Source organism: Homarus americanus, unplaced genomic scaffold, assembly GCF_018991925.1.
Source record: "Homarus americanus isolate GMGI-L3 unplaced genomic scaffold, GMGI_Hamer_2.0 scaffold60470, whole genome shotgun sequence".
Lineage (NCBI taxonomy): Eukaryota > Metazoa > Arthropoda > Malacostraca > Decapoda > Nephropidae > Homarus > Homarus americanus.
This window is the reverse complement of record NW_024715246.1, coordinates 1-27,617: the sequence shown is the minus strand read 5'-3', so window position 1 is coordinate 27,617 and position 27,617 is coordinate 1. Positions and strand designations below refer to the sequence as shown.

The window sequence follows — 27,617 nt, the reverse complement described above, 5'->3', positions numbered from 1 at the left end:
CTAGAGTTTCAAATTTTACCGCTAGAAAATTCAATCGATACTTTTTGGGGGACCGTACATAATTTGGGGGGAACTGTTTTCGTTGTAGAAAAGTATCTTGGCTTTTATAATGTGAGTCTATAGGAATATTGATTCGATTTACCATAGGTTTTTATAAGACACAGTACTCTTATAAACTGGGGAATGCCTGTACAACTTTCCTAACATTCAAAGTACCACAACAATATTAAATACAATACCACAGACTACTTGAGGTCCAGTAAACTTTATGTCCAGCCAACTTCATTCTAGTTCACATCAGGTCCACTGTAGGCAGTGTTGGAGAAAGTGCCTCAAAATATTACTTAAGATAAAGTACTGCACTGTTGATATGTAAAAATTTAAACTATGTCCTGTAGTCTTCTTCAAAACTATGCAAATAAAAGTTTACTCAACTCAACTGATTCATATAAGTAGAAAAAAGTATTTAGAGTACCACAGCATTTATAGAGTATCATAATTAATAAACAATGACATTATGTTTTGAAAACGAAACTTAAAGTTATTAATATACTGTACTGTACTTTAAAGAACCACGAAATAAACACACATTCAAAATTGGGTATGGGATGAAAAACGTGAATCTGGGCCATATTTTGGAAGTGTCGCGTACCGCCGACGCCAATGGGACGCGACTTTACGCACAAACATTTACATAAATGCCCACTTTTATAGGATTACTGTACAAGTGTACTGAAATACAAGTACAGGTTGTACCTCTCCGGTCCGGCAACCACGGGACCCGACCGGTGCCGGACGCCGGAAATTTCCCGACCGTGGAAATTCGCCCTCTTCCTGGACAGATAGTGACTTCTGTTTACACTTGGAAGCACTAGCACCACTTTCTCTGCTTCGTGGTCTCTTTGAAGACATATTGAAGGGTTAAATGTCGTACAGTACCTTCTCAAATTTCGCGAGTTTTTAATTCGACGTTTTCTATTTGAACGCACAAAAAAAGCCGACACATTTAAAACTTTTGACGGCGGAAACTCAAATTTCGACGGGTTTGAATGGCCCGCCGACGTTCGGACGACGTGCACGATCGTGTAAACGGCGTTATTTCTCTTATGTACGAAAGATTCGTTATTATTTATTACTGAAAGTCTTTTGGATTGAATTAATATTAGTGTGTGCAAAATGAGCAATACAATTCATTAATAATACGCTCAATATTAAAACGCGAGGAAATGAGACGGCACCGTTTTCGTCGATTACAAAAACGGTGACCGACTGGTTCTACGTATAAAACTGAAGAAAATAAGACCCCGGTTGTAGCTGTAGAAAAATTAATATGGTTCTTTTAAGTAATGTTAATACATGGAACAATAGAAGTAGCTAACGATAATGGTAAAGAAAAACAGAGATCGCGTATGCGAGTGCGCACGCGTGAAAACGTATCGTCATTACTTTACGTAAGAATGTGAAAGCAACACTTATTTACTGTTCATATATATTTTAATTAATGTTTCTGAATTTGTTTTTATTGAATTAATGTTTGTGTGTGCAAAATTAACAATACAATTTATTACTAATAAGTGTAATATTAAAACGCGCGACGAGACGAGACGGCTGCCGGCATTGTTTTTGTTAAAGCTTACAAAACCGGTGACAGATTGGTTCTACATATAAAACTGAAGAAAATAAGACCCTGATTGTAGCTGTAGTAAAATTAATGTAAAAAAATTAATATGCTTGTTTGAAGTAATGTTATTTAATGTTAATAAATGGAACAATATAAGTAGCTAACCATCAATGGTAAAAAAAAAAGTGAAACTGAGCGTATGTAAGTGCGCAAACGTGAAAACATGTCGTCGTTACTCTACTTAAGAATATGAAAGCAACACTTATTTACTGCTAGAATATATATTGAAGGGTTAAATGTTATGCTCTGTATAGACAAGCACAGAGAGAGAGCTGCCGGATGTAAACAAACCTTAATTTCCCCCGGCTTTGTCGTCGTTGTTTTTTTACGGGGATTAGCCCACCCGGGCATAGGTCACTGACCCACATTGGGGCCTGAGGGGCAAAAATTTAATACTCCTGTAATAATAATAATAATAATAATAATAATAATAATAATCAAGATTAAAAAAAAAAAAGAAGCTGCCTATCTACCTATTGGACAAACTAAAATCGTTCCGGATCACAGAATGCCGGACTAGAGAGGTACAACCTGTACTCTAATACACTCGGCTCGTACGCCCAATGACACGACGTGAAGTGACGACGTCGGTATTACCTCCCAGCGGCGTTTCTCCGTTTGCCGTTAACGGCGTCGTGTGCGAGACCGGACGGGTCTGTACGGTCGAGTCTCGACTTGTCGTACCGAGATGTGTTGTTGGTCCTTGACGCTTCCTGGAAATGTGACCAATAGCTATATAATACACAACACTGTAAAACTATTATATTATAGGCAGGGATTATTTGACCGGTACTCGGCACAATAACCGCCGCTTATTTGACAGAGATCTAAAATAAAACTAAATCCTTTTGTCAACAGAAATTATACAATTAAATAATACCATAATGTAATGACTTGTTTAATGCCCCCAACCATCCCGACTACAATCCTATACGATCCCCGCAGGTCCCGGTCACATGGCCGACGGTTATTTGGCCCAGAATCGTGGTCAAATAACATCTTCGTACACTTATAATAAAGGCACTTGTTTGTTTAGTACCACGTGGAGAAACTGATTACTCAAATAGGTTAGGTTAGGTTGAAATAATCTTGTTCCAATGGTTTTTGATGTATTTTCAACTTTTATGACCTTCGGAAAATAGCTGCACGGCCAAAACGATAGTTTTACAAGTTTTTATTTGGATTTTTTCTAATAAATAAATATGATCTTAATTTCCTTACACTAACAAAAACAATGAATCTTCCAAAGTGAGTTAGACTTTCAACATGAAGGGTTAAAAAAACAACATTGAAAACCCTACCTAACCTAATCTAAACTACCTAACTTCTTGCGATGGACCAACAAAAACCGAATCGGCATACCCGGTTTCGTACGCGTCCAATAGTGTTTACATTTCGTGGACGCGACCGACGTAGAACGAAACTGCGACGATCTCGACGGATTCTTATCGTGCTGCCGGGAGAGAGGCACAATTTTGCGGGATTTATTATTTAAATCTCTCTGCTGTGACCAATCAGAGGACAGTGCAAATTTATTATGATATTTACACAGGAGCAAAAACTTTTTTCTAGATATATTTAAGCCTCCTTCGTGACCTAAACGTTGAAGACGAGAACCGACTCACAGACAAAACATTAAAACACAAAAACAAAACATTAAAGAAATAACTTTTTCTGTTATCATTAGTTAAATACAGCTACTCCTCGACTTACGACCTACTCGACATACGACGGAGCGGCCATTTTTTTGGTCCGGTAAACACAGCTGTGAGCGCTAGCTCCCAAATTTGGGATGTTTTCGAGCTTATTACATTAACTGAAGGATATATAGACTTACCTACTTGTGTATAAGGACCCGAGGATAAGATAAGTATCGTCAAGCAACTTTAGTGTTGGGAACTTACTGTTTACCTTACAAAAATAACTGCTCGGGGTCCCATCACTCCTGGCTGGGTGTTGTGGGATGTCAACATTGCCCCACGGAAAGTGAATTTTCGCTTAAGAACTCTACATGGAAGAGTAAAGAAAAGATAGTATTAGACGAAGTTCTTGAAGACCTTGAGTTGAGTAGTGATGAGTCTAATACGAGTGATGAAGCACAAGGGAAGTTCGAAAGTGAGAAAATACAGCTACAACAAGAGGTAGTGAATAAGAAAGAAAATTCTAAAACAATGAGGGAGACAAGCTGGCATGAGGACAGTGAAAGCAAAGAAGTGAGAGAGGAGAAGAGACAAAATCATCTAGGACAAAAAACGTGTGTGGGTGGTAATAATAATGGAAATAACAGAAAGGAGATAGTGGAGAATGGATCAAGAACAGAGCAAAGTATGGAATTTGAAGGAAGCAGACAAGAACACACACAAGGTGAAGTTGGTCGTGTCAGGAAGAGATTAATTTTTCCAGTCATGCCCGATGACCTTCCTTGAAAAATTAAAATGGGCAGTACAACTAGGACGGGAGCATCGCAGCTTTGAGCCTCTTTTGAAAGAAGGCACACACAAGCCTTATCTTACAGGCTGTGGAAATGTTGACAACTGTTGGGTACAAGGGATTACTGATGGTTTGGCCAGAGGAGAGCGACATACTACTTACAAAGGTTATAATCTTCAGGTACCCTGTAATACTAGACCCAGAATACTTATTGGATGACGAAAGATTTGTTTGGGTCAAGAGGCATTTAATAAGGGGCGAAGAGAGAAGCCAGGTTATTGCTCTAATGAGAGGAAAGGTTCCAGAGAAAGTGTTCATCACAGGAGCAGGGTATAGGAAGGTGGCACTATATGTGGGGGGACCAATAATGTGTCTCAAGTGTTGCAGATGGGGACATAAGGCCTGGAGCTGTCAACTGGACCCACGTTGTAGATTCTGTGGGAAGAGGCACGAATCTAGCAACTGTAAGGACAAGATCAAAGCAGGAGAGAAAGTGAAGCCTTGTTGTTGTTGTAAGTGTGGTAAAACTCTCAATGCTAGTTCAATTGCATGCGAGATGAGGCCACGTATGAGAAGTGACCAACAAAGGAATTATTCAGAGAACACCGAGGAAGTACGCTGTGGTCTGACAGTGACAAGACAGCAGGAGAACACACAGACAGTGATTCCTGAGAATGCCTGGCATGAAGATTCAAGAAGGATAAGGACTGCGCTTGCGGCCGGAAGCGTTGTTGATGCCAGAAACAAACAGAGTAATAAACAAGTAGCAAGTGAGAGTAGTGGTGCAGCCCTCCAGGTTAGTGATAAAACTGTGCAAGAAATTCTGGGAGAAGAGGTGCTTAAGATGTTTCAGCTTTTGCAAAAGTTAGGTCAGAAAATAGAAGTGATAGAGAAAAGACTTGATACAGTGATAAATAAAAAAAGGGAAAACAAAGCTGTGAATAATGTAGAATTAAAAGGGAAAGAGGAAAGTGAAGAGCTCAAGCCTTTGAAAAATTCAGTGCTTAAAATAAGTATTACAGGGAAGGAGAGGAAAATAAAGGATTGTGTAGCGCAGGGAGCAACAACTGAAAGTTTTAAAAAGGTGTTGGTAAAGTGTAAAGATGCTGATAAAGAAAAACTTTTGAGGAAATGGGAATCTGTGCAGGAGGATTGGGCCTTCTTAAAGAATCTGATTGGAAAGGATATAAAATGTGTAAATATTAATCCTGGATCTAGCTAGCCTTAAGACGTCTTTAAGGTGGCGAGATGAGAATCCCAGGGCGAGATTCCTTGGCAGACGCCACGGCCCACCGCCACAGTCAACTTTTCCTGGGCCAGGCGCTCCGAGCTAGCGAGCGAGCCTGTAAACAACTCTGGCCTACTGACTCCGTCATATGATCATAGTCTACCCACTGTTCTTGGTTATATGTATGGAGCCGTATTAATATCCATGCTTAGGGATGACTAGCAGAAATATAGTCATCCCAGGTTAAGTATTGAACCACTGAATGAGAGTTCAAGGTACCAGGTTGTTCCTTGCAAACTAACAGGAGGTATTGTATGTTACTATAATTGTGGAGTTAGTCCAATGTGTTATGTATTCATCTGTAGTACCCATGAAAGAATAACCTGAGAGTATGAGGTTCTAACCACGAATTGAGAAGGTAATTTGTTCCTTGTTAAAGTAAGACCTGCGGGTCCAGGGTTATTGACAGTGTGTAAGCATTGCTAAATCTTACTTGTCACAGAAATACTACAACAGTATCCAATAAAGTAATGAATATTTGGAGGTGTTTAATGAGGTAATAAGTTCTTGAAGTGTTTGATGACTTAATAAGTTAATTTCGGTTCTGTTTAGCCTGAGTGAATCTAAGATGCATCTTCTCCACTCACTGTATTAATAAATATTGAGTTAGTAATCTGAGTATCACCACTCTACTCCTTCTAAACATTGGTTCCCAGAAAATAATACTTACTCACGTGCCTATACATCTACCACACTACCCAAAACCCTTCCATGAGTTCTGTTATATAATGAAAAGTCTGGGTGGTGGCAGCTACCCCTTGTAAGTATAAAAAGTGTTATACAAAGAATCACATGGTTCCCCAGACTAACCCATGTATAAGAAAGACATAAAACAAAGTATACTTCAGAAAGGTAAGAACATTGAAACTGAAAATACAATCTATATGAAAGGAAATGAAAAGAAAGAACCTTGACTTGGAAAACATAAGTGGAGAAGCATAAGAGTTACTTATATAAGAACATATAAGAATATAAGGTATATAGAGGTAAAGAACATATAAGAATAAATATATATATGTAAAGAATGGAAGGAGAATAAGTATATTAAACAGGGTACTCATTGGAGGAATGCTACATAGAACAAATAAGTATATGAGTAAATAGAATACTAACAGAAAACAGTAGCTGGATGGTAAATTATTGAAAAGAGAAAACGCGGCCCGTTACAGGGACAGGAAAGGCGACCTGCTTAAACTGTCTGGATATAAGGGATTTCATCTCTATTCGGGTAAAGGTATAAGAGGGGTCTCAACATACATTAAGAATTCCATACCAGCAGAACTAGTTGGAAACCCGAGTAGAGTACAAGGAATAGAAAGTGTCTGTATAAAGTTATATTTGAAGGAAGGAGAACTGAACATAGCAAATTTGTATATTTCTGGATGCTGTTTTGACCTCAACTTCTTACCAGATTGCATGTTTTTGGACTCAACTTTGGCTGTAAGAGATTTTAATGCTCGACATCCAAGACTCGAAACAATGGGGAGAATTAATAGAAATGGTATAAAATTTTGGCAATTTTTACAAGATCACCCAGATTCTTACTTGTTAGGAAATAAGGAAGTGACTCATATTAAAGGAGGAAGGTTAGACTATGCTTGCATGATAAGCAGTCAGGGAGTCCAGGGAGAATGTGAGATAATAAGGGAGCTAGTCAGTGACCATTTTGTTGTGTATGTTCAATTACCATTAGGGAAGAGACAGGTGAGATATAGGAGGAAGAAATTGAAACTAAACAAGGATGACACAGAAGTGTTTACCCAAAATATAGAGAAATGGTACAGAAATTATACACCAGTCTGTATGGATAGCTTTTATAATGACTTAGTTGGGGAGATAGAAATATATTTGACTAAGTCAACACAGAAAAAAATAAATGATAAGAGACATGGGGCTAGGAAACACTGCTATACCAATGACAAAATGTTGAAGGGATGGACACAAATGTTAAGGGCAGCACATAAAGATTGGGTAAAGAATGGTAGAAGAGAAGAAGATAGGGAAATCTTCATGGATATAGCCAAAATATGTGGGCAGGCTAGGAAGGAGGCAAGGGAGAAATATTGGCAAGATTTTGCACAGCACATTGGGGAGAGTAAAAATCTCAAAGAAATATGGCAGGATATTAACAAAATTAGAGGAAAAAGGAGTAATTTTATTAGCCATCCTCATCCAGAGGAAGAAGCTAATAAACTGGTTGACAAATGGGCTAAAGCTGCTAGTGTTGCCTCCCTGCCTAACAGGACAATAGAAGCATTAGATGAGTGGCAAAATGAAAGAAAAAGATTTATTTCATCAGCTCTAAATATTTGTGATGTAACATGTGTAGATATTACTCAAGATGCTGTTAAAAAAGGAAAATCTACAGCACCAGGCGAAGATGGTGTGACATATGAAATTTTGAACTGCTTAGTTGGTATGGAAAATAGTCCATTATTAGATTTATTCAACATGAGCTATGCAGAGGGTAGATTACCAACAGAATGGAAGAAAGCGATAGTTATTCCTTTCCCTAAGGCAACTGGTGGATACAGGCCAGTGTCTTTAACATCTTGTTTTTCCAAGATGATGGAGAGAGTATTATTAAATAGGCTTGTATATATTGTGGGGGAAAATCTATCTTGTAATTTATTTGGTTTTTTGGAAGGGAAATGTACTTCAGACTGTGTTATAAAATGTTTATCAAATGATGCAGACAGATGTAGAGTTTTTGTGGATTTACAAGGAGCATTTGATAAAGCTCACAGTGAAGTAGTTATGAATGAACTGGCTGCTCTAGGGGTATCAGGAAAGTTGTTACACTGGATAGGTGACTACTTGCATGGAAGGAGAATCTGTGTATGGTATCAGGGATGTTTGTCTGAGGAAAGAGCACTTGAACTAGGCACTCCCCAAGGGGGAGTATTGAGTCCAATGTTATTTAATGTGTTAATGAACAAGATAGCCTCACACAAATATCCCAAAGGAGTTGTAACCATCATTTATGCAGATGACATCTTATTTCAAGGAAACTCTGTAAAAAATTTGCAGATTGCATTAAATGATTTTAGTGTTCTTTCTCAAAAGATGGGCTTAGTTATCAATGAAGAAAAAACCAAGTGTGAATGTAAAGGAAGAGGAACTGAATCCGTTTTTCTAAATGGAAAAATTGTTGAGAAAGTGTCAAAGTATAAATATTTAGGAATGTATATTGGCTTTACTAGTGAAAGTAAAGAGGCAGAAATATATCATGTCCTCACTCAATGTAGAGCAAGATTACAGCCCTTGAAGGCTCTAGCATGTTGTGGTAAAGGTGCTGGGGTACCCATACTGAGAATGATGTGTATTTCTACCATCAGATCACTTATAGACTATGCAGCACCTGTCCTCTCTTGTACTGGTGAAGGAAGGCTACGGAAGCTTGAGATCATGCAAAATGAAGCAATGAGAATTATTTTAGGGTGTCAAAAGAATGCAATGATTGAGATAATGAAAATGGAACTAGGGTTACAGAGCATTTCACAGAGGGTCAATGAAATTAATACAGTTGCAGCAGTTCGATTAATGAGAGGGAAAAGTGGGAGTAAATTTGTACAAGATATAAATGATGGTTTAAAAGATAAAAGGACCTTCTGCAGGCAAGGCAAGAGAGGATACATGAATGGATTAGTAAATATTATTAAAAAATGTAATTTGGCAGACTGGTGTACAGCTGTTCAGAAGAGTTGTAAGAATCCACCCAGGGAAGAACGAGAAGTAGAGTTAGACATAGTGCCTCTCACAATGAAGAAATCATTACATGAACCAGGACAGTTAAGGGCTTTATATGGGAATAAGATTAGTAATTTGCCTAAAATAAACACATTGCATGTTTTTTGTGACGGTTCAGTTATGTCAAGTGGCAGGGCAGGGTGCGGGATCCTTATAAGACAGTACACAGAACAAGGAAATGATGACATCAAAATTGGACTTTGGTTGAGAAGTTTTATTTCATCAACACAAGCTGAGTTATATGCAATGTTAGTAGGATTGGAAAATGTTGTAAAGAGGTATAAAGATGCATATTTTTTTGTTGATAGTAGGGCAGCTTTGGATTCTTTGAACAGTGGGAGTCCAGTCTTTGGACACATTATTGGTTCATGTAGAAAATTAGTAAATACAATAAGGAAAAATGGCCATAATGTTCAATTTGTATGGGTCCCTTCACATGTGGGGATTGGTCTTAATGAAGCAGTAGATATAATAGCAAAAAGAGCCACGGAAAAGGCCGAGATCGACATAATATGTACTAAAACCTTGAAGCAATTAAGGAGCAAATTACAGAAAATACAATCAATAGAAGATAATTTCAAAAGGAATGAAATATACGAGAAAAGTGAAACAATAAAACATTACCATCATGTTCTCATGAACACAAAATTTACATATGGGAAAGATAGGAGTAGGTGGAAAGATTCAGTGTATATGAGGTTAAGATTAGGATATAAATATTATTGGGAACTTGGAGCTGAGAGAAGTGAACAGGATAAAGAATGTAGAGTTTGTAGAACACCCAGATCCCATACCCTGCCACATTATATACTGGAATGCCCATTGCTTAATGTATATAGAAATGCCCATATAAATAATGTCCCCAAGCAAATAGAGTGGATGTTTGGAAATGGGAAATAGATGAAATATTAAAGAAATATAGAAATTTTGCATCTAGAATATAACTATGTAATATAACTAATTATATGAAATATTAGGGATTTATGTGAGTCCTGAGAGGGACATTCCTGGACTGGGGTGAGGATGACTTATGTCACTTCATCCCTTTGAGATGTATTAATGTTTTTTTGTATCTCAATAAACGTATCAATCAATCAATCGACATACGACCGCCTCGGTCGTACCAAAATTTTGTCAAATTATGTATTTTTGAATGCAGACATTAGTGATTGCGCTGTGTACCGACAACATTTTAATTTGTAATTCCCTTTAAAATGGCCGGCAAGCGTAAGAGTGAGAGTTTCGTGGTGCCGAGAAGAAAATGAGACGCCCATCTATGTACAGTATTATTTTCCCATTTTCGACTCGCGACCCGGTCCCTAACCCCGTCATAAGTCGGGGACCGACTGTACCGTAATGTGCTGGGTATATACGGTATAGCTCTACTGTATATCATTATCTACAAGAGTTAAGTCGGACTCGCGAACGAGCCTCGGGAGCTCGACTCGTCTGTCGGTCGAAGAGCTCCTATACGGTATTGGCTTATAATCGACGAGTACGGTCACCCCAAAATAATATCTTTAGCCACGGGGTCGACGTGCTTCAAGGCTATTCGGCCAATGTTACACGACCCGTTTCAGAACTGTTGCTAACTCTACGTCTACACCTCTGAGCACGAATGAGCACACGTATGTTTTTGAGAGATGCGAATCCTCCGAGGCTTCCGATCGCACGTCAAGCGAATTGAGATTGCGTGTCGTAAATGGACGCCGACGCCGTGCCGGTCATTAATGGGATCTTACGTCAAACGAACCGAGGAATTATCGGAAAGACGCAACGGGGCGAGCGAACCCGCGGTATCGCGATGGTTCAGCCGCCACGAAACGACCGGCGACGCGCCGATTTAAATTCTTATTGTGACGTTAAACCGACACTATTTACGAATCAATAATATTTGGCAGATCCCAATTAGACCGATATACTGTATATCGCTGTAGCTGTTCACTCTAATATCAACTACTATTTCCTTGATCACCTCTCATAAATCATACGTGTCGTCGACGACTATATTCTGCAACTCGGTACGAATGAAACCGTCACTACGACACGGTGAAATGTTCGCCTCGAGGTCCGTCTCGGTTGTGATCCGAAACTCTTCCATTTAAAGTATATTTCCATGTTATTGTAATCCTCAGTCAGGGGCTTCTTTACATATGCCTTGCTTCTACCCAGCACGATACATACATTAATATAGCTTAATGGATTTCTTGTTATAGTAAAGCATATACTGTACGGTTGTATGTCACGCGAGGATGACTCCCTCTCTCGCTACCCGCCGTCTATGGCTGTTGCTCATATAGTGACCGGATGTACCTGTACCAATTTATGCTGATGCACTGGAGATCACATCAAAGTCTTTCACCCAGCGTTTCAAATTTTACCGCTAGAAAATCTATCGATACTTTTTGGAGACTACATAATTGGGGGGAAACTTTTTTCATTGAAGAAAAGTATCTTGGCTTTTATAATGTGAGTCTATAGGAATATTGATTCGATTTACCATAGGTTTTTATAAGACACAGTACTCTTACAAACTGGGGAATGCCTGTACAACTTTCCTAACATTCAAAGTACCACAACAATATTAAATACAATACCACAGACTACTTGAGGTCCAGTTAGCTTCAGGTCCACTTCGCTGCAGGTCCAGTTAACTTTATATCCAGCCAACTTCATTCTAGTTCACATCAGGTCCAAAATTTCAGGTCCACTTTTGGCAGTGATGGAGAAAGTACCTGAAAATATTACTTAAGATAAAGTACTGCACTGTTGATATGCAAACATTTAAACTATGTACTAAGTACTGTAGTCTTCTTCAAAACTATGCAAATAAAAGTTTCATTAACTGAATTGAAACATACAAGCAGAAAAAGGTATAAAAAGTAGTACAGCATTTGTAAAGAATCATAATTAAAAAACAATGGCATTATGTTTTCAAAACGAAGCTTAAAGTTATTAATATATTATACAGTATTGTACTTTAAAGAAAAACTAAATAAACACACATTCAAAATTTGGTATGGGATGGAAAACGTGAATCTGGGCCACAGTTTTGATAGGTCCCGTACCACCGACACCAATGGGAAGTGACTTTAGACACAAACATTTACATAAATGTCCACTTTTATAGGATTACTGTACAAGTGCACTTAAATACAAGTCCTCTAATACGCTCGGCTCGTACGCCCGACGACACGACGCTAAGTAACGACGTCGGTCTTACCTCCCGCGGGTCAGCGGCGTCGTTTCTCCGTTTGCCGTTAACGGCGTCGTATGCGAGACCGGACGGGTCTGTACGGTCGAGTCTCAACTTGTCATACCGAGATGTGTTGTTGGTCCTTGAAGCTTCCTGGAAATGTGACCAATAGCTATATAATACACAACACTGTAAAACTATTATATTATAGGCAGGGATTATTTGACCGGTACTCGGCACAATAACCGCCGGTTATTTGACAGAGATCTAAAATTAAACTAAATCCTTTTGTCAACAGAAATTATACAATTAAATAATACCATAATGTAATGACTTGTTTAATGCCCCCAACCATCCCGACTACATTCCCATTAAGATCCCATACGATCCCCACAGGTCCCGGTCAAATAGCCGACGGTTATTTGGCCCAGAATCCGGGTCAAATAACAACTTTGTATTAAAAATAAACATTACTTATCAGTTTAACACCACATGGAGAAACCGATTACTCAAATAGGTTACGTAAAGTTGAAATTATCTTTTTCCAACGGTTTTTATGGATATTTTGAACGATTATGACTTTTGGAAAATAGATGCACGGCCAAAACGATAATTTTACCAGTATTTATTTGGATTTTTTCTCATAAATTTATATGATCTTAATTTCCTTACAGTAACAAAAACAATGAATCTTCCAAAAAAAGTTACTTTCAACATGAAGGGTTAAAAAAAAACATTGAAAACCCTACCTAACCTAAACTAAACTACCTAACTTCTTGCGATGGACGAGCAAAAATTTAATCGGCATACCCGGTTTCGTACAGTCCAATAGCGTTTACACTTCGTGGACGTGACCGACGTAGAACGAAACTGCGACGATGTTGACGGATTCTTATCGTGCTTCCGGGAGAAACGCACAATTTTGCGGGATTTATTATTTAAATTTCTCTCGCTCGAATTTCACATAATCTGCTGTGACCAAACAGAGGACAGTGCAAATCTATTGTGATATTTACGCAGGAGCAAAAACTTTTTTTTCTGGATATGTTTAAGCTTCCCTCGTGACCTAAATGTTGAAGACGAGAACTGACCCACTGACAAAACATTAAAACACAAAAACAAAACATTAAAGAAATAACTTTTTCTGTTATCATTAGTTAAATACAGCTACTCCTCGACTTACGACCTACTCGACCTACGACCGCCTCGGTCGTACCAAAATTTTGTCAAATTACCTATTTTCGAGTCCAGACGTTAGTGATTGCGCTGTGTACCGACAAAATTTTTGTTTGTAATTCCCTTTAAAATAGCTGGCAAGCGGAAGAGTGAGAGTTCTTGTGGTGCCGAGAAGAGAGAGAGACACTCGTTTTAGATTTTCTATGTACGGTATTATTTTCGACTCGCGACCCGGTCCCTAACCCCGTCATAAGTCGGGGACCGACTGTACCGTAATGTGCTGGGTATATACGGTATAGCTCTACTGTATATCATTATCTACAAGAGTTAAGTCGGACTCGCGAACGAGCCTCGGGAACTCGACTCGTCCGTCTGTCGAGAAGCTCCTGTATTGGCTTATAATCGACGTGTACGCTCACCCCAAAATAATATCTTTAGCCACGGGGTCGACGTGATTCGAGGCTATTCGACCAATGTTACACGACCCGTTTCAGAACTGTTGCTAACTCTACGTCTACACCTCTGAGCACGAATGAGTATACATATGTTTTTGAAAGATGCAAATCCTCCGAGGCTTCCGATCGCACGTTACGCGAATTGAGATTGCGTGTCGTAAATGGACGCCGATGCCGTGCCGGTCATTAATGGGATCTTACGTCAAACGAACCGAGGAATTATCGGAAAGACGCAATGGGGAGAGCGAACCCGCTGTATCGCGATGGCTCAGCCGCCAGCCACAAAACGACCAGCGACGCGCCGATTTAAATTCTTATTGTGACATTAAACCGATACCATTTACGTATCAATAATATTTGGCAGAGCCCAATTAGACCGATATATTGTATATTGCTGTAGCTGTTCACTCTAATATCAAGTAACATTTCCTTGGTCACCTCTCATAAATCAGACGTGTCGTCGACGACTACTGTATATTCTGCAACTCGGTACGAATGAAACCGTTACTACGACACGGTGGTGAAATGTCCGCCTCGAGGTCCGTCTCGATTGCGACGTTCCAAGACTCTTCCATTTAACGTATATTTTGATATTATTGTAATCCTCGGTTGAGGCCTTGTTTCTACCCAGCACGATACATACATTAATATAGCTTAATGAATTTCTTGTTATAGTAAAGCATATACAGTTGTATGTCACACGAGGATGACTCCCTCGCTACCCGCCGTCCATAGCTGTTGCCGATACAGTGAGCGGGCGTAACAACTTATGCTGACGCAATGGAGATCACATCAATGTATTCATCTAGAGTTTCAAATTTTACCGCAAGAAAATCTATCGATACTTTTTGGGGGACCGTACATAATTTGGGGGGAACTTTTTTTCATTGTAGAAAAGTATCTGGGCTTTTGTAATGCGCGTCTATAGGAATATTGATTCGATTTAATATAGGTTTTTAATGCATAATACTCTTATAAACTGGGGAATGCCTGTAGAACTTTCCTAACATTCAAAGTACTACAACAATATTAAATACAATACCACAGAGTACTTGAGGTCCAGCCAGCTTCATTCTAGTTCACATCAGGTCCAAAGGTTCAGGTCCACTTTAGGCATTGATGGGGAAAGTGCCTGAAAATATTACTTAAGATAAAGTACTGCACTGTTGATATGTAAAAATTTGAACTATGTACTGTAGTCTTCTTCAACATTATGCAAATAAAAGTTTAATTAGCTCAACTGAATCATACAAGTAGAAAAAGTAGCACAGTATTTGTAGAGTATCATAATTAATAACAATGAAATTAGGTTTTAAAAACGAAGCTAAAAGTTATTAATATATTATACTATACTGTACTTTAAAGAAAAACAAAATAAACACACATTCAAAATTGGGTATGGGATGGAAAACGTGAATCTGGGCCACAGTTTTGAGGTGTCGCGTACCACCGACACCAATGGGACGTGACTTTAGACACAAACATTTAAGTAAATGCCCACTTTTATAGGATTACTGTACAAGTGCACTTAAATACAAGTACTCTAATGCACTCGACTTGTACACCCGACTACGCGACGTGAAGTGACGACGTCGGTCTCACCTCCCGCGGGTCGGCGGCGTTTCTCAGTTAACGGAGTCGTAGACGAGACCGGACGGGTCTGTACGGTCGAGTCTGAGCTTGCCATGGAGATGTGTTGTTGTTCCTTGAAGCTTCCTGGAAATGTGACCAATAGCTATACTATAATACACAACACTGTAAAACTATTGTATTATAGGCAGGGGTTATTTGACCGGTACTCGGCACAATAACCACTGATTATTTGACCGAGATCTAAAATAAAACAATACTTTTGCCCACAGAAACTTCTACAATTAAATAATACCACAGTGTAATGACTTGTTTAATGCCCACAATCATCCCGACTACAATCCCATTAAAATCGTATGCGTACGATCCTCGCAGGTCCCGGTCAAATAGCCGACGGTTTATTTGGTCAAATAACAACTTCGTACACTTATAACAAAGGCACTTGTTTGTTTAATACCACATAGAGAAACTGATTTCTCAAATCGGTTAGGTTAGGTTGAAATTAGGTTTTTCCAATAGTTTTTGATGTGTTTAGAATGAGTCTGACCTCGGCGCTTCGCCGAAACTGCAATTTTCCGTGTTTTTATTTTGTTTTGCTTTTTCTAATAGAAACGTGTGACCTTTATTTCCTTTAACACTAGAAACAACAACAACAATCATTCTTCCAAACTGAATTACACTTTCAACATGAAAGGTTAAACAAAATTGAAAACCCTATCTAACCTTTTGTGACGGACGCACAAAAAATGAATTGGCACACCCGGTTTCTTACGCGACGCATCGCGGTTACATTTTGTGGACGTGACCAAAATAAGACGAAGTTACGACAATATTGACGGATTCTTATTGCACTAGCGGGCAAAAACTTTTGCCCAATTTAATACCTAAATTCCTTTCGTTTGAATTTCACATAATCTGCTGTGACCAATCAGAGGACAGTTCAAATCTATTGGGATTGCAAATTAGTTTCTTAAACGTATTCCAGCTTCCCTAGTGACCTATAAATGCTAATGACACACTGACAAAACATTAATGAAATAACTTTTTAATTTATCATCAGTTAAATAAAGTAACCTTAATATATTATTTGAAGTGTTAAGGGATAGGAAAGGTTAGGTTAGGTTTTTTCTTTTTTTCTCAGAACACCACTACCACCAGCAAGAGTTTTTCCGATTTGGTTCATATTTTCCATAGGTGTTCTTATTATAATATTTTAAAAGAGGCGACAACTTTTTATTTTAATTAAAAACACTTTTTCATTAATTATTTATATGATCTTAAATCACCTGTAATGGGCAAGGAATGAAGGTTGGAGGAAATGGGGGGAAAACACTGAAAAACCGAGCACGCGACACTAAAACGATGTCTCTCCGTGCTCTGTGGCGAATAATTACATTTACCGTAAACACTCCTCCAAAAAATTGGCCGATTCGCCGCGTCGCGTTTGTTTATAGCCGACTCGCCGAGTCCGAGCGCACTCTTGCATCCACAAAAATACAAATTACACCGTGACGCTTCTATAAAGTTGCTTTCATTGGTACCAGATATCAAAATAAGTACTTTGTTTAATATGGCAATTCCACGCCCTGGCTAGGAAGTTAGGTAAGGTTAGGTAGGTCGTTTTGGTTGGTTATATTACATCAGATTATACAGTACAGTATAGCTTCTAGCAAATGTCGCCTCTTAAAATACTATAATAACATCATCATCTGGAAAAAATGAACAAAATCAAACTCGTCCCGGTAACTGAGGTCATATCTCCATAACGGCTCATTTATACCAGAAATGAAGGTTAGAATTGCTCGAAAAACATAATACACTAGGGAAAACCTATTTTTGCCATTTCACTTGTCGCTAAACGAATCTCGGGGATTTTATAATTGCAATCGGTAAGTTTGACAATTCTAAGACACTTTTCTTCAATAACATTTCTGGAACAAAATACGTTCAAGCGAGATATTTAACAGTTCATTATGTATGTCTGTTCATGGCGGTACACACCCACGTTAGCTTAGGTTTGGTTAGGTTAGGTTAAATCCAAAACTTTTTCCGATGGGTTTTGGTGCGTTTTGGACACTTTTTACCTCGATTCTTATAGCTCTAGTTTCTGAGGGGCAGGGTGGTAAATTTTTACAAGTGGACAACCATTGACTTTTTGTTGAACAATGTGTTTTTCCAATAGTTTAGACAATGTTAAAACACGTTTCTTCTACGACGTTTTGCTCAGAAATTACTTAAAATTACCTAATCTCCCTGCTATATTTAAGTCATTTGTGAGGGAAACGTCATTGAAGAAAAGTGGGTTAATATTGGTCCATTGGCTGTCCGCAGGTTCCCACCGCGTTTACCCGAGGTTATACTCCTAACTCGTCTCCTCCTCGTAGGTTAGGTTAGGTAGGTTCTTTGGTATGAGAATTAGTTTTTGGTGTACTTTGGTGTTTTATTCAAATTTGAGCTCTATTTTATTGGCAAAATTAGCAGTTTGTTAAAATTGAAAATGTTATTTTTTGGCAAAACGTTACTTTACAAAAAAAAGGGCACATTTGAGTAAAACACTGAAAAATCTAAAAAAAAACACTCATACAAAACCCGAGGACAGCCAATGGACGAATATTTTCCTAAACCATCGGAACAACACATTGATCAACAACTCCATGGTTGTCCACTTATATTAATTCACCAGGGGCTTATCTCAAAACTATTGATTTGCGCCACAAATGAAGGTCAAATTCGTTCATTACATCAAAAACCACCGGAAAAACATACTTTCAACTTTGATGTTATATAGTGGCAACAATATACCAATACAGTACTTCACCAGACGACCCAGCACAATTAACTAAATTAACCATTAAATACACTCTGTCTAACCATAATAACTCTCCAATAACTTCTTAGTATTATTAATGTTAAATATCTGGTATAATATTATGAATAAATGTCTTACCGATGCCTCAGGCCGATATTTTCGGGGCTGTCAGATCGTGGTACACTTAGTCCGTCCTCCACCTTCTTCCTCTGTCTTGTGGCTCCAGCTGGTGATGGATCCAAGAACCACCAGACGAGAAACTCTCCCCCTGTACCCCGTGATGAAGGTTTAGTAGTGCTGTTAACTCATAGATGGCGCTCACCTCCATATCATTCCGTATCTTATTACCTTTTTACGTTGAATATATAAAACAGCTATTTGAATTATCATTTATTACCATTTACATAAAACTATGTTAGCATGTAATAGAGTCCATAAAAATAAAATGATTTTTGATGTGAAATAACTGAAAAACATAAATATTTCAGTAATTTAACAAGAAAGAAAATGTGCCTTCGTTCTTGGGGCACTATATATATACAAACTTTGAAGTATTCTCACCACATTCATTAACAATACTGTACGTTAGTAAAGCCTATATGTTGGTGGTACTTATATACTGCCTGGAATACTTAAGTACTGCTGGTTTACTTAAAGGGTGAAACTTTTATTATTTAGAATCAGTGTGACGTTGAACCATTTTTATTGTTAGCAATACTTGTCACGATGTTGTCCAATAAGGCTTTTGAGACTTTATGGTTTGCTTGAATGGCTATAGGCAGTTGCTTACACTGTTAAAGAGGCCAATGAATTCTATAGTAGATTTAGGAATGTATAGAAGGAACCCAGCCAGACATTTATTGAATTAGTTTATTTTATTACCAAGCTTAAAGACTTTTCATTTTTAAATGAGCTTATTATGAGTGACCATTATCTACAGATTCAGATGTGTATTTATGTGGAAGTGACAAATGTAGAGAAACTTCCAACTTTAATATGCGCTGTATTTCTTTTATTCATAATCTTTCACATCAAAGTCAATTGTGATCTGGTTTTTGAAGTTTTGATAAATATAGCATGACGAATTCTACGACTTTCTATGGGCGGCCAGAAACAGACACCACCACAGTAAAGCCGCTAATGGTTGTTACGCCCGTTTAACTCCCGGTAAACCACATTCATTAATCTCTATAGTGAAAAATTAACAAGTTATAAATAGAAAAATATTAAACTAGCAATAGAAAGGCGATAAATAATCACGACATAGTGAAGTTTTATGGAACAATTATCGAGAAATGAAATGTCTTAAACACTTGTGATGAGGTGGTTAGCCCAGTTAAGAGGTGGTTAGCCCAGTTAAGATTTTCCCGCCTAATTCACATGTATCACCCCCCCCCCCCACCACTGCCGTCCTTAAATACTCTGAAAGCTGTGACGGGAGGTCAGTACTGATCATAACCTCAAAGGAAGTAATACTACTGGATCCATGGATATACATCTCTTCATTCTTCAAATGCTGGTGTTATTTTTCTTGAGTACAATTTTCTTGTTGGTTAAAAATGAGTTTTGTTGATTAACTATTTATATTTGATATAACTTGGTTATATATTAATGTATTTAGTGAATTATTTCTGTGTGATTGAGTTTGATACAAAGTATACTTCTATATTTAATCTCTGATTACTTGCTTGTTCCAGATATCCGAGAACTACGTGGAATAACTACTGGAAATGGTTTAGTGAGGGGATGAATTTGAGTTTCGTTCTAGTTGAAAGTGGACCAATCCAGCTTCACCCACGGCACAGTGACCTACCTACCTTCGTTATGTGGGCAGTTAAGGACGAACCCGGCTAGAGTGGGGAAGAATTATAGGAGCGGGAACTGCTGTATTTATTTAACTGTAGATATGATCGACATATTTCTACAATAAACTTGATTTTAAATTTTAAAATTCCGTTTTTTAGTTCCTTTAATAACGGTGTTCTGGGGAGTTTTAGACCAATTTAAGACTAGACTCGACATTTCTCTAACTTGTATACAATTTAGCAGCTTAAAAAATTTAGGTTCACATAAGATCGGAAACTACTATTGTTCTTGCTAGATGAGCCTTAATTCGGCTTCAAGACGCCACCAGACCATCTAGCACAATACATTTACTTGGTAACTTCAATCGAGCAATGTGTGAACTCTAAACTTTCATCCATCTGAAGCTTCCCACCTGAATGAATGTACGAATGGAATCTCGAGCCTAGAGCAAAGGTTTTTTTAACTGATCATTGATTATCTGCCAGGGAAGCAATATAGAAATTAATATACCTTACCAGTGAGGATAGTAGGCGTGTATCCTTACTGCACCTGGTGTCCACAGCCACTTTCTCAAACCTGCACAGGAGTCCACCTGGTCCCATACCTCCTTGAAACCTGGCAGTTTAGGTGGCCGAATTTACTGTTGAATACATATAAGATGCTGTGTGGTCATGATACAACCGACTCTATACTTGTTAATGTAAATGCTCCATCAATTCTTGTCTTTGAACCCCTTGTGCTTTATCGTCCATTTTAATTCCATTTTTCCCTTGCCAATTCATAATCGGTATAAATAGAAAGGTGGTAGTTCAGTGGCCAGTAATTATGGTGGAAGACCCACTTGGTGAATACCCGAGGGAAGAACAATTCTGTATTTGAGGCCAGATTCCTGCTACCACAATGACCCGAAATGGGAGGATAAACGAGGAAAATTGAGTTTATATAATGCTTGTATAACCTAGCTCAACACGGTACATGTTCTGGGTGAGGTCAGTAGTTCTCCTGGTCTGGCTACTGAGGAATGTCTCCAGCACAATACTAACGCCTACATTTCCCCCAACCACTCGAAGTAGCTTCTCCTTCACAACCTCGAGGCCCTTGTACTGGTAGCTCCTACCCTGAATCTGTAGGCAGCAGCGTTTCTGGAACAATCCACTCCTACTTCATATGTTTAGGAACTCCATTGGCCACCACGTCTGAGCTCACTCGTCTTGGGTGGTAGATTTACATAACTTGTTACCTTAAGTATAGCTGTACTACTACACCCTCCACCACTGCTAGTACTCGTCACCATAATTACTACTGTACTTATTACAGTACTACCACTACAGTAACGTACTCCCAACCTCCATTACTGTACTGTCATTCACATTATATTACAACATTCCTATACAAGAAACCGTTGATTGTTTAACCCTTCACTAATAGTCCTCACAGCTACAGTAGATATATCTCCCTACAGTGTATACCCCGGTACCCTTAGTTATCTACATGCACAAGGGGATACAGACGGGATATACTATGACACTATTTAGCAGAAAATACAGCAGATAAACTGAATTACAACTCCTAACTGGGGCTGACATGTGACAAGTTTTGTTGCTGTATAGAAGTTATATACACCGAGAGGGGTAGAGGGCCTCAAACTGTACAAGACAAAGAACAAATTAATGGAAAGTGGAAGCAAACCATAAGTTGCAATTATATTGTACAACAAATAAAAAATCTGGAGAACAATTGCAAGTAGTGCCAATAAACTTGGAATAATAAAAAAAAAGTAACTGAAAAAGCTGCTATATTAAGTACATTTGAGAAACAAACACACTTGGAAATTTATAGTCAAATGCGAGACTGGGGGTAACTTAGGCATTGTTATACACAATTATATCAATGTACTGAAATATACAGCTCTGTTACGTCACCCTCAGACTGTCCCAGCTTCGTCCCGGACACTCGACTCTGGAGCCGGTGCTCTCACTCTCCTCCGGACTGACTGTTCATAATGCCTGAGATTTCTATCGTTATTTACAGAAGCTGGTCGGGCTACGGTGATTGACATTATGCGTATCGGGTTTATTTCTATATCTACAAACGTGTAAATACATTAAGTACTCTTTTGTAAGTTTCCATTCATTGCACTGTCAAAGGCGATTTTTGCAACTCTTTACTGGGAGAGCGATCTTAATAATACGATAATGCACACGATTCTGCGACGTCGGAGCGTCGGGGATCTCACGGGCTGAACACACTGAGCGAGAGGTGAGTACGCCGGCCAGGTTGGTGGCCTGAGTCATGAGGGTGTTCATGGAAGGATGGTCCATCCAGCGCCGCCCGGACGGTGGAGTGGTAGGTGGTGGCCACGTCCCTCACCTTCACTACCACGTGGAGAGGCGTGGTAGTGTGCCGCACCACCTGCTGGGTCACGTCCACCATGCGCTGCATCAGCTTCATACACGTCGACAGACACTGCAATAACGTGTCTTCGGATTCTGTGGCCGACTTGACGAATAACTTCGAGGCCGTTACGAACCGTCTCTATTCACTGGTGAGAGCCTCTCTGGCCTCCTGGAACTTTGCCTCGTCTTGAGTGGCGGTGCCGCTGAAACGCTCAGCTTCTGCACAGGTCGCTACCATCTCCGTCGGGGACTGACCGACCGCTCCCGTAAAACGGCGGAAGGCATCTCTAGACGCCGGAGGCATCACTTCTGCTTCTTCTAACGAATCTTGATCGAAGCTACCAGAGTCCGGGGAATCGTCCGGATCCGTGCCGTTGACCGTCTTGTTTTTGGGAGAGAGTTTTGGCGACTTCTTGGTTCAGGCGGTTTTTAAGAGCCACGCTGGAATTATCCAGTCCGGGCAGTCTCGAAGCAGTGGAATTTTTGTCGGCGGTTCGCACGGGACTTTTGATGCCGTTGGCGGTGGCCGGCGGCGATGCCGGAACTCTCCGAGCCGGCGACTGACTATTCTTGGCGGGGAGCCGAGGCTTAGGTTCGTCAGCATCGGCTGGCTGCCTTACGAGTGATTCTGGGAGTCTTTTGGGGGGAGCGAGTACCCTCTCGAGGCAGTGCTGGATTTAGACCTGTGGAGGCCCATGGGCAGCCAGCCTCTTTGTGGAGGGCCCCCTCATTATAACTACCCAAGAGGGTGGGGTGGCGAGTGAAGCGAGCCTAAACATCTGGGCGTTCCGGGGGGGCGCTATAAGCCCCCCGGGAAAATTGTGAAATTTGAGCATTTCTTAGGAGAATTTTGAAGCCATATGCAGTTACACTGAGGAAAGTAGAACATTGAGACATTTTTAATTAACTGTATATTTATTGATAGAGTACAAATTCCAAACACACACACAAAAGTGAGACATGACTGGAGTCATTCATGTGGTTTCAAGTCGGTTCATAGGAAAACCAGGTTTTCATGAATTTCAAGGAGTTGCCTGCCTAATTTCTATCACGCTTCTTGCTGAACATAGTTTTACGTGATGGATTAGATAAACATGAATTTTAAAGGATGAAAACAAAAATAATCCAAATAAAATATTGTAAGATGTGGAGGCCCCTGGGCAGCTGCCCACTTTGCCCACTCCTGAATCCAGCCCTGCCTCGAGGAGAAGTGGGACTGCTCGCGGGAGCCTTACGCCGGTAGGTCCGGAAGGAGCCATTAATTTGCCCGAAGGACGCAGACGGTGTGTGCCTGGCAGATTATTCGTAGGAGAAGTAGTTGGGCTGAGCTGTGGCTTGCGAAGTCTGGAAGGCACCGAGGGTGGCCGCTCTGAGTTATCTGGCGAGGGACTCCTTACGCGCTGGTGATGGTGAACGAAGGCCTTTGTTCTGCATACCTGCCTTCACATTGTCCTGAGGAAGAGAAATTTTATTTACTAAAATTAACAGATAATGCTTCATACATATTGCACGCACGCACGCACCATCAATTTTCTTCAATCAACCAAACTTATTAACATATTCAACTTTCTTTACTCAACCAACCACATCAACAGCACCAACCTCAATTATCATCCCATCGTGGCAAACACCAATCAATCATGGTGACACTACATATCCTACTATAATCTTACTTTCATCAGCAACAACTTCACCTCTCCCTCACATACAGTACACTGCCTATAGACAACAATCAGTATTTATCTAATACATTTTCTAACGTTCCTACATTGCTTTTCTAACGACTCTATCCGGGTCCTTAAATATCATAAAAACATTATCGATTTCATTAGATAATTTTACATGTAAGTTTTATGCTCCTTAATTTAAAAAGTGACCCACATAATCTCTTCCAAGTCTGGTTCCAAACTCTTCTTCCACTAGTACACTTTTCCTACCTTATATCTCAAAATCTTCCCTCTGTCATTCTATTGATTCTTTATTAAACATAATCAATACACTTTTGTTATTCTATTAAAACCAAGATTTATAACATCCCTATTCTGTATTATTCTAGGTAAATAGACAGTTTCAATATGATTACTAAAGAGATCCCATCTAACCGTTTCCTCTCTTTTAAGTTTTCTTTTATCACATTGAATCTTTATTTCTCTCAGCGTTAAACAGGATAACTCTGCCTCTCAGCTGTTACATTTACCAACTTCTCATAATAAAACCTTTACCTCCCTCTACCCTCGTCTTTTTTTCATATTGTATCCATGCTACCGATCGTATAAAGAATTAAACACATCAGTACATAAAATCAATTTTTTTTCCAATTCCCAAAAATAGAGAATATATTCACCTCCAGACTGGCTGAGCTGTAGTTCATTAATGATGTTTAGAGATTTATTGAAAATTTTAAGAGTAATTCTTCAGTAGAGGAATTCACTGGAGGACGACGCGAGAGAATCGTTACTGGAGGCTACCCTTTGTTTGGAGGGGGACCCCGGGGAGGCTTTGGCTTGGCTGACGTCTTCGCTGGAGGCCGAGGCTTTGGTGCTCGACTTCAGGATGGTGATGTAACTGGCGTGACTCGTCATGTCGTCTTGAGAGGCAGACTTGGAGAGGTTACCTGTGCTCATAGATATACTTCTCTGGATTTTTGACGAGGGACGAGAAGGCTTGGATTTCTTTGGGTTAGTCAGAGTGCCGGTTCGTGTGATGGGCGTTCGTGGAGGAGGGGGAGGTGGAGAGTCCTCCTATTTTCCCTCTGCCTTACTGGTTGGCACGGTCTTTTGGCGCTGAAGAGAAGAGGCGGTCCAGTTTCCCCCAGAGCTGAAGGTTCGTACTCTGGCCGTGACCGACGGATGCTTGGAGTCGCCGCTCTCCCGACTTCCGCCGGTATTTTTGGCACTCGTCATTTGTTGAGTGTCGAAACCTTTGAACATCTTATCATTTTCCTCTAATGCCTGTGCCAATTTGGCATGCAGTTCATGTCCTACATTAGAATTATTTGATCTCGGTAGCAACTGACGATTGTCTACGGAGGCACTTGAGGTAGGCAGACTACCGTAGGCAGTCCTGGGAGGAACTTCGAAGCGCCTCTGCAGAGATGCGACCTTCCCCGCTAGGTTGGCACGCTTGGCCATCGTCTCTGAGCTGACGTGCACCTCGCCCATGTCGTGGTCCTTCTCCCCGACCTCCATGTCGCTGTTGTCCTCGCACACCATCTGTAACGATAAACCAATTTAGCTCATTTTTGTACTAAAAAATTATATCTTAAAGTAAATACCTCCTACATCACTGTTTGTGATATACTTTCAGAAGGAAAGAACTAACAGCAAATACTTTAGGTAAAAACAAACATTTGCTGGTACGGCAGTAATGAATGTATCATGGGTTTGAGTCCTGGCTGAGACACACATGAGAAGGGTGTTATCCAGTGACACTCCCAAATATTATAGATTTCTTCCTGTACGAACACCTAACACTAGTGTTCACAGCAAATTAAAAAAGAACAGACCAACTGGCCCAGCAGCTAATAAACTTTTAAGTGGTGGAATGATAAATTAATAAATTAACAATATTCTTTTACTACAGGAGAAATCACAATAAAACTTAACCATTTTAACCCATTGAGTAACACATTTCTCCAACCTGAAAACAGTCTGACATTACCCATAACAAAACACCTAGAGTGATACTCCTCCTTAAAGAGATAAACAACCTGAGAGTCATACATACCACCAGGAAATGTGATTTTAAATGGCCTCCCTGTTTTCCTAAGTACCGTATTGTGTTGTATAAAACTGTACAGTATTTATTATAAACTCATAACTAATTATTACAGTGCGGTAATCTTCTTACACGATGATGTATGTTACACTGTACGGTAAATCAATAACATCTATGAACAGAAACAAATTCATTTAGTTCAGACAAACACTTCCACAGTACACTTACAGTAATACAGTATTGCATTTAATTGTAGAAAATTAGATGAACCTCACAACAACTCACCCTACTGATTCCTTCTTTGGCTCCGTATAATGTCGAACGACCTGTTGTCCTTCTCGTCCGAGGGTGGAGGAGGCGGCGGGATAATAAACGCAGAGATGTCGTACTCGTTCCCCATCTTACGGTTCTCCGCGCACGTCTGAAGGTTCTGTAAACGGCATCGTATATACAGAACAATTCTCTATTTGTAAATAAGGGAATATCTTGGAGTTCCATGTACTGTATAGTCATCAAAATGGATAAAAACAGCAGCATTATAATGAATGCATAATCACTACATTGCTTACCACACCTCCTTCAGCTGGTGGAGGAATGGTAAGGTTTGCAATGAAGGAATCTATATCTTCGCCCTCCTCTAAGTGAATGCCGGGCTGGCGTAGGGCGGCCAAGGTGAAGCTTGGATCCCTCGCTCCTCCGTTGCCACCCAAGCTTTTGTTGACTACCGCTCCTCCGGTCAGTGGGGAGAAGACGGAGTCACTGAAGACGATGCTGATATTAAGGCTGGTCGGGGAGGTGCTGTCCTCCGTGTCACTTGCTCCTGCTGGACACGTGTAAGACGAAGCTCAAGACCCAATGCTGGTTTTTATTACAGTGACTTATCGTTATTTTACCTTATCCTTCACGTACAATTTTATTTATACAGAACACGTCCTTGATTTTAATGTATACAAGTTTGTTACCTTACAACCTGAGTTATAAATCTTTTATATCTGGTATGAATTCTACCCTTGAAAAAATCCCAAATTAATGAGTCAAAATAAGTCTCTAAGTTAATATGTCAGTGTACGATGTGGGGAGAGTGGTGTCCCTGGTGTGTGGGTAGAGAGGTCCCCCTGGTGTGTGGGTAGAGAGGTGCACTTGGTGTGTGGGTAGAGAGGTGCACCTAGTGTGTGGGTAGAGAGGTGCACCTAGTGTGTGGGTAGAGAGGTGCACCTAGTGTGTGGGTAGAGAGGTGCACCTAGTGTGTGGGTAGAGAGGTGCACCTAGTGTGTGGGTAGAGAGGTGCACCTAGTGTGTGGGTAGAGAGGTGCCCCTGGTGTG

At 39.8% G+C, this 27,617-nt stretch overlaps 3 long non-coding RNA genes across 5 annotated transcripts; 1 reads left to right on the top strand and 2 right to left on the bottom strand.

Annotated features, from left to right (window-relative positions):
• Nucleotides 1–270: 270 nt before the first annotated feature.
• On the bottom strand, nt 271–18,633 carry LOC121857235. 3 transcript variants are annotated; one of them, XR_006087140.1, is made up of 7 exons: nt 18,514–18,633; nt 15,579–15,692; nt 15,019–15,108; nt 12,373–12,498; nt 11,747–11,884; nt 2,279–2,394; nt 271–331 (listed from the first exon to the last, which is right to left on the bottom strand). It is a non-coding gene; the product is annotated as an uncharacterized LOC121857235 (long non-coding RNA). The 3 variants fall into 3 exon arrangements; XR_006087141.1 differs by lacking the exon at nt 2,279–2,394 and having other exon boundaries at nt 274–331; nt 18,514–18,631; XR_006087142.1 differs by lacking the exons at nt 271–331; nt 2,279–2,394 and adding an exon at nt 3,640–3,688 and having other exon boundaries at nt 18,514–18,632.
• Nucleotides 18,634–18,674: 41 nt separating this feature from the next.
• LOC121857247 lies at nt 18,675–20,326 on the top strand. Its single transcript, XR_006087144.1, has 2 exons — nt 18,675–19,910; nt 20,073–20,326. It is a non-coding gene; the product is annotated as an uncharacterized LOC121857247 (long non-coding RNA).
• Nucleotides 20,327–23,651: 3,325 nt separating this feature from the next.
• LOC121857234 lies at nt 23,652–27,367 on the bottom strand. Its single transcript, XR_006087138.1, has 4 exons — nt 26,864–27,367; nt 26,580–26,724; nt 24,922–25,789; nt 23,652–24,029 (listed from the first exon to the last, which is right to left on the bottom strand). It is a non-coding gene; the product is annotated as an uncharacterized LOC121857234 (long non-coding RNA).
• Nucleotides 27,368–27,617: the final 250 nt, after the last annotated feature.